Raw genomic sequence first — 8,975 nt, 5'->3', positions numbered from 1 at the left:
ATCAATTGTACACATTATGCTCACTACAAGTTCGAGAGTCTGATTACCATACACTAATAAAGTGCCTACCTTTTGGTCACATCCAAACTTGCTTTCCTCACATTTTAGCCATGAGTTAGACCTACAGACTTTCCTCTCCTAGACACAGTGTAGGCTCTCCATTACAACTCTCATCACCGCAATTTTGGAGCATTGAGAATCACTGATCAGCCACACACATACTACATCACATGTAACTTTGGTCCCATAGTCATATTTGACCTCCAAGGATGATAATACTCTCTCTCTCTCTCTCTCTCTCTCTCTCTCTCTCTCTCTCTCTCTCTCTCTCTCTCTCTCTCTCTATTAAACCTACACACTTTCCTCTCCCAGCTAGTGTGTGCTCTCCACTGCGACTGTCATCACCACAATTTTGGAGCATCAAGAATCATTCATCAGTCACACACATACTACATCACAAGTAACTTTGGTTTCATAGGTCATATTTGACCTTCGAGGACGAGAATAAAATATATCTATCTCTTTCTCTCTCCCCCTTCTCTCTCTCTCTCTCTAGCTGAGATGGGTGCCCACCTAGCTTCAGAGAGAGAGAGAGGAAGTTGGGCTGCTTGAGAGAGAGAGAGAGAGAGAGAGAGAGAGAGAGAGAGAGAGAGAGAGAGAGAGAGAGGAAGTTGGGCTGCTTGAGAAAATTGATGTGTGTGCTCTTCACCAACACAGTGGGAAATATTCTTATGGAGCGCTTTCAGGGCATTCAAGCTGAGGAACATTTGCATTGGAGGCGTTTTCTAGTAAAGCTTGGAATGGATAACCTTAGTGGGGCACACAATGAGGAGCTCTTTGTTGCCTCTCATAAGTCGATGTGTGTCAGTTAAACTACAATTGGAGATCTTTTGGTGTTCTTGGTTGGCGAGGATGAGTATGATGAACTGGCCTTGGCATAAGTGCTCTATGCAATAACGTTGTCAGGCAAGGATGTGCGCAAGAAAGCTCCCACTAAATGAGTATTTTTGGAGAGGTATGGGAAGGTGTGCTTGTGTCTTGATGAGATAGTTTTTGAGGGAACTTAGAGCATACAGACAAAGATCGCATTCAACAATTGACTCGGCTCAAAAGCCTTGTTGATTGATGAATGCTTCAAGGAAATTTAGATTAAGGCCAATGTTTGAGAAAAATGATTTTTGCAATCATACAAAATTATTTTAGGGTAAATTCAATGAGGGAATTTTGAAAAATTATCAAAATTGTTTGCAATTTAACTCTATTTTCTTAAATTTTTTGAGTGGATTTTCTCCTTCTCCCCCTCCCTTCAACCGGCTCAAGGCAAAGCTGAGGCACACTTTTTCCAAACACTGATTGAGACCCCTTAAAGAGATGCAAGTTAAAAGGACCTACAAAACTTTTCAAATTTACAAATTTTGTAAAAGCTTTTTTTTCCCCCTGCCATACCATGCCTTCACATTTGCGAGAGAGAGAGAGAGAGAGAGAGAGAGAGAGAGAGAGAGAGAGAGAGAGAGAGAGAGAGAGAGAGAGAGAGAGAGAGAGAGAACCTACTTGTCCTTTCACACGCTTGGCGTTCTCTTCAGCTCAACACTCAATTTTATCTCCATTATGTACCCAAAAAATTTTGTCATAAGAGAGCCAATCATTATAATATGGTAGTTATTTACATTCTTTACATTCCTTCCTTTATGCAAAGGCTTGATGCAATGAGTGCTCCAATCACAAGGCTTACCATGTTGAAGTATAAGGTTGAACATATCACACGTCCACTCATGTGTAAAATTTCCCATCCATTTAATCATTTCCATCTTGATACCTTGAAGATCTCTCACTTTGGGAGTGGCCAATTTTTTGATTTGCAAGAAATTGGCCAGTCGCCAATTTTTCGAGCCCTTACACATCCTTAATAGTAAAAGAAAGAGTGCACACATGGGAGTGAACCATAAATGGCATCTTTCCAGCATTTGTTTGCTCATATAGTTGCCTACAATATGTGTATATATCCACAAAACTCAAGTTACCAAAACTCTCGACCGGCTTGCCCCTCAAGCTTCTCCATAATCTTCCACATGCATGTGCCTTTTCTTGGACTCGAAAAAATTGAGGCTTGAATTCCCACTTCCTTTTTTCTTTTGAATGTGTGTCTTGTATGATAGAAATGACTTTGATATTTTTCTTTTGAATGTGTGTCTTCTATGATAGAAATGACTTTTTTCTTTTGAATGTGTGTCTTGTATGATAGAAACGACTTTGATATTTTTCTTTGTTCATAGTTGAATCTAGCTTTATCAAGGACTTTCAAGCATCTTGACATTCTTTAGCAAACCAATTTTTGAGGTAACTATCTTTGTTGATACCATAAACATGCTTTATGGCAAAGCATTCTTAAGCACAATAACAATTAACTTTCTTGAAAGCTGCCCATTTAGTTTCCAATGGTGCATCATATTGAACCTTTATCATCCATAACTTTTGCTAAACTATTTCAATATTCATTGGTCCCCGTTTCAAATCCATATAAAGTGATAACTTCTCTTCCCTTTGGTTGAGGTTATGATGCTTAGTTGTTTCTCCACATGCAAGGTCAATAGATAAGGTCATATGATTTAATTTTGGGGTCCATTGGCCAAGCGTAAACTCTTTGTGTGATACATGTTGGCTTCAAAGAATAGCATATAGTCAATCACACTATCTGTATTGTGTTTTCTACATGTAAATCCATTGGTTTTACTCTAAAAAGATACACCACTTGCAATGAACATACCCATGATATTGCACATGTGTAAAAGTAACTTTCCATAGTGATCTGACTCTTTCTCATCCATTGAAGGACGATCATACAATTGAACTTCCCCTAACTCCCTTGAAATGTATAGCATATCAAATTGTTGAGTATCATGTTGCAATGTTTTTATGCGAGCATTCATATCCTTAAATAAAATAACATCACCTTTGCATTTAAAATAAGAAATTTATTACTCTAAATAAAAAAATGGATGATCTCTATCCATGCAAGCAAAGAAGGGTGAATCATGATGAGGAATGTACCAACTAACTACAAAAATGGGTGCTCTTTTTGGTGTCATAATTTCCAGCCATATATAATGTTGTGCTTGTCATCTTTCACAATTGATACAATATCTTCCAATCCTTTCTTAACCATACATGCTACCCCGTCTTGCACTCTTCATTGCTTGAGATTATTAGACCACATCAATGAATGTAGCAACCAACTACAAAAATGGGTGCTCTTTTTGGTGTCATAATTTTCAGCCATACATATTGTTTGTGCTTGTCATCTTTCGCAATTGATACAATATCTTCCAATCCTTTCTTAACCATATATGCTACCCCTCCTTTCCCTCTTCATTTATTGAGATTTTTAGACCACATCAATGAATGTACATTGTAGTCCTCCAACCCGTTAATCCTTTGTGTATCATGCTTTCGAGTTTCAACAGGAAGTACACCATTGCCTTTGTTTGTTAGTTTATGGTATTCATTGCAATTCCAAAAGCATACTTTTAATTGTAGCTCGGCCTCATAGGTCGCACATTCCTATTTGGTCAAAGGACGTGCCTCCTCCTTGAACAAATTTTCTTTCTTAGAAATCTTTTGTTTTTCTTGTTTATCTCTTCATATGCTAATGCATATTTTGTTGCTTAATAGTGTGATCTTCATATACAAAAAATTTTTATATCCCTCAAATAGATCCAACTATTATTAAGGATAATCTTTGTTTGGTCTCATCCGACATGGTGCATACAATTGGCTGTTCTACCAAGCGAGGAGCTCTTTGCTTACCCACTCTATGTGCTTCATAAACCATAACTCCTGACATGCCTAGTGGGTTTAAAGAAATATTTGATAACAATGGCAAGAGAAGAAGGTGTCTCTAACTTCTCTTTGGGAATTCCACGCAAGCAATGTTCTTGGAACGTTTCTCCCGTTCCTTCAACTCCTCTACATCCACATTCTCAACGTTATTTGTTTGAGCTATAGCTTGAATGAGGGAGGAATTAGAAACCACATTGTAACCACCTACATCAGCCCAAGACTTTTATGTGCATACTTTTTCATGCCGCATACATCCGAGAGAGAGGTAGAGATATGGAGAGGTAGCTAGAGACAAAATGTGAGTGATAGAGAGATGATAAAGGGAGAGAGAGAGAGAGAGAGAGAGAGAGAGAGAGAGAGAGAGAGAGAGAGAGAGATATTTTATTATTGTCCTTGGAGGTCAAATATGACCAACGGACCAAAGTTACATGTGATGTAGTATGTGTGTGGCTGATGAGTGACTCTTGATGCTCCAAAATTGTGGTGATGAGAGTCGTAATGGAGAGCCCACATTGTGGTTGGGAGAGGAAAGTGTGGAGGTCTAAGACATGGCTAAAAAAATGTGAGGGAAGCAAGTTCGGATGTGACCAAGGTGAGGGCTCTAGTAGTGTGTGGTACTCATTCTCTTGAACTTGCAGTGAGCATAATGTGCACAGTCGATTTGACTCTTCTCCATTGCTCCAATGCATTGTCTCACATCCAAGGGAGTGGGATCTAAGCCGAATGGCTGTGATAGTGCGTATCGCTGTATCGCTGACAAGGTGGTAGGCTCAAGCATGAAAGTGTGAGTACGGTTTCCTCTTTTAGTGAAGAACATGGTTTTGTAGTTGGGGGCAATATGGGTGGTGTAATGTATGAAGCATGACCCACCACATTCCTCCCAAGCCATAATACATTGGCGTTGTAGAAAAACTTTATTCACTTGCAAGTCAATGGAGGCATCATGTAGCAAGTGTAATGCATCCCATCTCCCAAAACACTTCTTTATGTCTTGTAGCCATCCCGTGCTCAAGATCTTCCTTTTATGCATCGTTTCAACTTTTTTTCTCGCTTCTCATGCAATTGTGGAAGGTCAATGTGAGGGGTTTTGATGCATCTTTTGTTAAGTAAGGCCCCCATTATGAGGAGAAGCCATCGTTCATGAAGAAAAATAACTTACCGGAAAATAAAATCACTCGCTGAAACCTAAATTTTCACGCACATCGCCGGAATATTCCTTTTCATCGGAATATTATGGCCGGACGGTTTGACAACAATATTATGGCCGGACGGTTTTGAAGAAAGTTTTGACAACAATGGCAAGAGAAGGAGGCATCTCTAACTTCTCTTTGGGAATTCCATGAATAATAATGTTCTTGGAATGTCACTCCCTTTCCTGGAACTCCTCCACATCGACATTCTGAACATTCTTTGTTTGAGCCATAGCTTGCATGAAGGAGGATTAGGAACCACATTGCTACTACATACATCAACGAAAGACTTGTTTGTGCATACATTTTTCGTGTCGCATACATCCCGGCCCATCGTGTCAAATTTCTCCTCTTTCAATACATGGTCATGCTCTACTTTGCTCATGCGATCTTTCAAAGCATTCAAGTTCACAAGAGAGTGCTTACATTCCTCGACTTCCTCTTCAAGTTTCATCAAACGTGTTGTTTGCATCTCAAGTGTCCTCTTGAGATTGCCATTTTCCATTGCAAGTGCCCGCAAGTCTTCACCTTGTTTGTGTACGGTCTCTTGCAACAATACCAAGTATGCCATGATCATGGTTTTTGATGTCGTTGGTTGAGTGGTTGTGTTGCTGTCTCCACATGTAGGAGATCTTGTATCATTTTCTGCAATGGTCCCCTCCCAACCATGATGTGCACTCTCTATTGTGAACTTGTTTCCACAATCCTTGTGCATTGAGAGTAACTTATGAGCTCCACACATTCCACATCATAATAGATATGTTCCTTTTCATCCCATAGGCCGTATTTGACCTTCGTGGATGATAATGAAATCTCTCTCTCTCTCTCTCTCTCTCTCTCCATATCTACTCCACACATTGTGCCTCACTTTGTCTTATAAAGATAAACATGAATTGGAGAATCATCTGCCACAATAGTGTTTATGATAGACAAAGGAATGCAGTAGGAATATTGATAACATAAATGTCTAGAGAGACCACTTTGCTACAAACACACCAGGGGAAGGTATGGGAGAGGAGAGTTGGCAAGATAGTGAAGAAGGGGTGCGAAGCTGATTCTATACATACATACATACATACATATATATATATATATATATATATATATATATATATATATATATAGCGAGAGAGAGAGAGAGAGAGAGAGAGAGAGAGAGAGAGAGAGAGAGAGAGAGAGAGAGAGAGAGAGAGAGAGAGAGAGAGAGAGAGAGAGAGAGAGATTTTCTTTGCTTTTCCTTACCTCATGGTGGTCTCTCTTTAAAAAACCAATTGGCAGACTCACATTGCTCACTTTCAATGTTGAAAGCCTAGTTTTTGATTATCTAAGCTAATTGGCTTCTTAAGAGAGGCATTTTAGATAGCCGAGCTTTGCAGATAATACTACTCCTTTTGGATCATATGAATACTCTATGACTACCCGATCACATTTTTCCTTATTGCTATAGGCCAAATTCATGCTCTTTTTAAAACAATCAAGATACTCAAAGAGATAGACTTCGAAACATAATCTCCAACAAGCTTTTAAATCTACATTAAACTAAATACCACACTAAAACACATAAGGGATTGTATGGGTGGAATTCTAGCATTTTGATGGATTTTAGGGTGTGTGAAGGATCTTAGATACCCAAGTATTTCTTTGGGAAGAAAGGATCTCAAAAAATATGAAATTGGCAACTAAGCTACACTACAAATATTTAGAGAGGTTGAGAAGGCTAATGTGTTACTACACATGATGCACTTTGCCCAGATTTGTTGGCCTATCCATGCAACCCATCCCATTAGACCTACTCCCAAATGGAGCTGCTTTGGCTCCTTATCACACACATAGAACAAATTAAAGTAGGGGATCCTTTGCAATATTGTTCCATCTATTTTCACATGGTCAAGCCTTTTCCTTAATCATAGTAAATGAATGTGATTAACATACTAGGAACCATCATGCAAGATGCAACCTTAGTTGTCCCAAGGAAACCTTGGATTGTATGCCACTACCATCAATATCAATAGGTTGTTGTCAAACTGCCCCAACAAAGTGGTCATTGTGTTGATTAGAAGTGGCCAGAGAAAATTCCATGCTCAAGCATGCACATTCCTCCATGGCAAGAATCTTTTAACGAGACATTGTTTGATTCACATGATTGTGACTATCTATACAAAGCTCAGTCTTCCTATCTTGCAATCTTGAGAAGTGACATGGTAGCTTCATGAGGGTAACAAAGGCCAACAATGAAGAATGACTTAGCCATACATGTGACCTCAAGGGTGATACATATTTCCCACCTCCCATTTTCGCTCATGCAAATGAGTAATGATTGGCACTTGTGGTGTGGTTAAAGCAACACACTCATTGATGAGTGAAAGAAAGAAAGAGCAACGCAGAGCAAGAAGAGATGTCCGCACTTTGACGAGAGAGAGAAAGAGAGAGAGAGAGAGAGAGAGAGAGAGAGAGAGAGAGAGAGAGAGAGAGAGAGAGAGAGAGAGAGAGAGTGTTGAGTTAGTGTCAATTCGCCTCATTCATTATTGCCTTAGCTGCTTGTGGAGTAAATTCATCATGGAGAATAGTCACAACCTCGTGAGTTGTCACCTCAATTTCTATTGAAAATTGTAGAGAAACATGGGATTTAGTTCTTGATGTGTGTTCTGGCAGAATACTCTTTGCTTTATATTGTAAAGGGAAAATAAACAAATAGTTGTTCACCTCTAAGACTCTTTGAGCTTCAACAGAGTTTATATCAATTCTTCTTGCCACTTGTGTGTAGTCTTAAAATGCTTCAAATGTAGCATTTGGCATTGTTAAGACTCTATTATGTCTATAAGAAACATAAGGTGTGTAAAGATAACCTTTGTTTTTCACACTTGGTAGAACCCACAAGAGACAATGTTTTTTAAATCCTCTTTATCTATGAGCTTCCTACCTAGGTCTAGATAACTTTGCTTGATAAAGCTTGAATGCCAAAGCAGCTTAAGCTCTGGCAACCTTCCCTTGAAGAGCTAAGGCTTCCTCTGTTCCATTTTCTTCTAGCATGTTTTCACTCAATGTATAGTTCTCTCTGTGTGTGTGTGTGTGTGTGTGTGTAAAGACAAAAATTTTCAGAGTTATGGAAGGTGTTTTTGTAGCAGCATTTCTGAAGTGAACAAGTTCAAGAAAGTTGGCACTCATCTCTTATTTTTAGAATATGTCTTCCAGCACTCGCAAGGGTTCTTCTTCTTCAACAAGGTCCACAACCATTGTGGAAAATGATCCAAAATCTCTTAAGTGTGGAGATAGCAACACAACCACCCAACCAACGACATTGGCAACCATGATCATGGCATACTTGGTATCCTTACAAGAGACCGTAAACAAACAAGGCAAAGACTTACGACAAACACTTGCAATGGAGAATGGCACATCAAGGGTACTTGTGGTTGAGAATGAGAATCTCAAGAGGACACTTGAGATGCAAACAACACATTTGATGCAACTTGAAGAGGAAATCAAGGAATGTAAACTCTCTCTTGTGGACTTGAATTCTTTGAAAGAGCGCATGAGCAAAGTAGAGCACGACCATGTATTGAAAGAGGAGAAATTGGACACCATGAGCCAGGATATATGCGACATGAAAGATGTATGAACAAACAAGTCTTGGACTGATGTATGTTGTAACAATGAGGTTCCTAATTCATGCAAGCTATGGTTCAAACAAAGAATGTTGAGAATGTGGATGTGGAGGATTCAAAGAAACAAGAGCGACGTTCCAAGAACATTGTTATTCATGAAATTACCGAAGAGAAGTTAGAGACACCTCCTTCTCTTGCCAGTGTTATCAAAGATTTCTTTAAAACCCACTTTAACATGTCCGGAGTTATGGTCTATGGAGCATATAGAGTGGGGAAGCAAGGAGCTCCTCGCTCGGGAGAACGGCCAATTGTATGCACCATGCAAGATGAGGCCAAACGAAAG

General features: G+C 39.3%; 1 pseudogene; it reads left to right on the top strand.

Annotated features, from left to right (window-relative positions):
- Nucleotides 1-692: 692 nt before the first annotated feature.
- On the top strand, nt 693-1,126 carry LOC147435027 (uncharacterized; annotated as a pseudogene).
- The last annotated feature ends 7,849 nt before the right edge of the window (nt 1,127-8,975 follow it).

This window comes from Adiantum capillus-veneris, chromosome 19 (assembly GCF_014529385.1).
Source record: "Adiantum capillus-veneris isolate H3 chromosome 19, ASM1452938v2, whole genome shotgun sequence".
Taxonomy (NCBI): domain Eukaryota; kingdom Viridiplantae; phylum Streptophyta; class Polypodiopsida; order Polypodiales; family Pteridaceae; genus Adiantum; species Adiantum capillus-veneris.
Note: the sequence above shows the minus strand (reverse complement) of the source record. Positions and strands in the feature narration are given on the sequence as shown.